Source organism: Camelus dromedarius, chromosome 1 (assembly GCF_036321535.1).
Source record: "Camelus dromedarius isolate mCamDro1 chromosome 1, mCamDro1.pat, whole genome shotgun sequence".
In the NCBI taxonomy this organism is placed as follows: Eukaryota; Metazoa; Chordata; class Mammalia; order Artiodactyla; family Camelidae; genus Camelus; species Camelus dromedarius.
Window position 1 is genome coordinate 4,220,298 of NC_087436.1, and position 3,004 is coordinate 4,223,301.

At 49.3% G+C, this 3,004-nt stretch overlaps 1 pseudogene; it reads right to left on the minus strand.

The window, feature by feature from the left end:
- Positions 1 to 1,155: 1,155 nt before the first annotated feature.
- Positions 1,156 to 2,497, minus strand: LOC105102146 (rhomboid domain-containing protein 3-like; annotated as a pseudogene).
- Positions 2,498 to 3,004: the final 507 nt, after the last annotated feature.

Below are 3,004 nucleotides of genomic sequence, written 5' to 3' on the forward strand. Positions count from 1 at the left end.
CATATTAGTATTAAATGAAATCCAAGGTATTTTTCTAGTATAAAAAGAAAAGTACTTTTTGTCACTAAATTTTACGAGTTCTTGTCCTGGTTTAGCATGACTAGATTTTTTTTCAAATCTTAATCATGCTCTAAGGAGCTTAAAAGCACTTACTTCCACTTAATCCCCTCAGTTCACTGTTGGAATCTAAATTTTTGCCTTACTGATGTCACTAACAGAGGGGTACAGAATGTTATAGCTGAAAAAAATAAAAGATTTTAGAGCTAATATGATCCAATCATCATATTTATAAATGAAAGTATTGGGTTCATAAAAGTCAGAGCTTATTTATTAGAAAGAAAAGAGAAGAGAGACATAACAACACAAACCAACCTCACTCCTTGGCAGAGACGTCGGCGTTCCCACTTGGCATCCCATCCATTGTACTGCTTTAGCTATTCAGATTTTAAATACACCTGGACTGTATCCTGTGGCTCTAATTATAACTCAGTCTGGGATGGAAACTGAGCATCACTACCATGTTTTTATAAGGACATTCTGACAAGCTGTTTTAATAATACACAGCATTATGCACCTGGAAATTCATGATGAAGAGCTGTCAGCCCTCTGGGAAGATGGTTTACTGAGCTGAGTGGAGGCTGAGAGGTCTGGAGGATGAAAACAGAACTCTCTGCCCTTTAAGAGAAACTTGCTGTTTTAAGCTGCTAAAGTCTGGTCAGAAAGAAGCAAGAAACTTCTAGATATAAGCTACCCTCAACTCTTATTTATATCTCCAATGCTTGGAGAGTTACATTATGCAATCAAATAAAACTTATTACTGATGGCTTTTTAAAACTCTTCATGAAAGTCAAGCATTGATATCTTAGAAAACCTTATTCACTATTCTTCAAAATGCCTAAAGCTGAACTCCTAATTAAGCCTTTCGGTTATCATCTGAGATACGCTTTTGCAATTTCCTTCAGCATGCACCAAAGTCATATAGAAAATATTTTTAGAAACAGTAAAAATACTAAATGTAAGAATTAAAAACAGGTGAGCAATTGATTTGCAGTTCTTTTACTTAAATTGGCAATAACTTAACATTTTGTAAATTACAGAAATAATGTTACAGATCCACTAATATGTCATTTATAAAGAAATTTGTGCAAGGGGATCTAATTATAGAAAACTGAATACATATCCACTTGATTTATTTTTGCACCCAAGGAGGTCCAGGTTGAAAGGTGAACTGGTTTTCACTCTAAACAGGACCAGGGCAGGGAGCTGGAGAGGCCACTCCTGAACCCCACCATGACTCTCAGCAGACTTCCCGCCCACAGGCCAGGCCTCTTCTCACCTGAGGGCCTGCCTGTGCTGGGGGTGCCTGGGGCCCTTGGGGTGAGTGGGCCCACCCTCCCAAGTCACCAGCACCTGGGTGCCCACCTTCCCGCTGACCAGCAGTGACATGGCACTCTCCACATGGCCTATGGCCGCCAGGGCCACCACTGCCTGCTCTGTGGGGAAGCCGTGCGCTCCAGCTGCTGCAGCCGCGGAGAGGAGACGGAGGACCTGGGCAGCTAAAGCGGGCTCTCGGGACCCTGGGCTGGTCCCTCGAGGAGCGCGGCCTGGATCCCTTCCTGCAGCATCTGCGCGTCCAGCAGGATGGGTGACAGGCACCTCAGCCAGGCCGCCTGGGGTGGGAAGGAGTTGGAGTGGCCAGCACCCTGCATAGGACACCCTCCTGCAGTGTCCGCAGCCACCACTCGGAGAGCTCCAACCACCAGAAGGCCCCAGCTGCATAAGCCAGGCCAGCAAGGAGGCCACAGAAGAGCTGCAGGAAAGGTGGCTCAGGGCTGAGAAGTGGTGTCAGGGTGAGCAGCGGTCATGGCAGGAGCCAAGGTGGCCGTGTCCCCCAGGGCCGTCTAGGGTGGTAACCCTGCCCCACCAGCAGGGCCAGGTGGACAGGCATGTATCCACAGCCACCAGCTGCACTGGACACCCCGAGGCCTACCAGCAGCATAGCCATCACCCTAGAGGCCAGGGTGAGCGGGGCGGAGGTGTGCAGGAATCTCAGTGTGCCCAGGTGGCATTCTTGCTGCCAGCCCAGCGTGGGCAGGAGCAGCGGGCTCAGGAGCAGGCCGGGTAGGGCCGTGTGGCCCAGCACGTGTGTCAGCAGCCGGTGAGCCCGCCAAGGGTCCAGTAGCAGCTCTGGGGCCAGGACCAGGCTGGGACCAGCCCCCAGCAACCAGAGGCTGCTCGTTAGCAGCATCAGGATGGAGGAAGCAAGAGGTAGCGCCAGGACAGCAGGCCCGGGGGCCTCGGGCATGCAGGGCTTGGCTGAAGGTAGTCAGAGGTGGTCTTGGGGCTGTGTGCTTATTAGGAAGCAGGGAGGACAGAATGGAAAAATAAGGACGAGAAAGACTTTTCTGGGTGGTGGAGACAGTGGCGGTGCCAGAGTGTGGGAGGGACTCAGCGTTGTGACTGTGTACCCAAATTCTTTGGGCCTCAGCTTCCCCATTGCCGCATGCACCCTCCGCCCCTAGAAGGCCGGGTGGGGACTCCAGCTGGGAGTCGGTACTCTAGCTGCCTGCCGGGGGCCTGAGCACTCCGAGCTCATTCTGCTCACACTCGGGCGCGCCACCCCCTCCTCTGCAGACAGTTGTTCTAAGCCCGGGTCCCTTCCCCGCTATCCACTTTAAATTTAAAACATGTTCAAATAACAAAGACTATTACTGTTATTGTTGTGGTTAGGAAATGCAGCTTAAAAATAATAATTGATTTCCTTCTCATATTCATTCCTGAGTAATAACTGAGAAATTCCCTACACACTGGGATGTAAATCTTCCCCCTTGAGTGTGCTAAGCTGCATCTACCACAAGCTCTCTGGGCCAGGGGCTGAATAAACCACTTTAGCTCCGTGGGCTAATGAAGAAATAAGCTGGAATAAGGGGAGGAGTTTCTCCAGGAATAAACTGAAAAGAGCTGTTCTCCATAAACAATTAAAACCAGAACACAAAAGAGAACA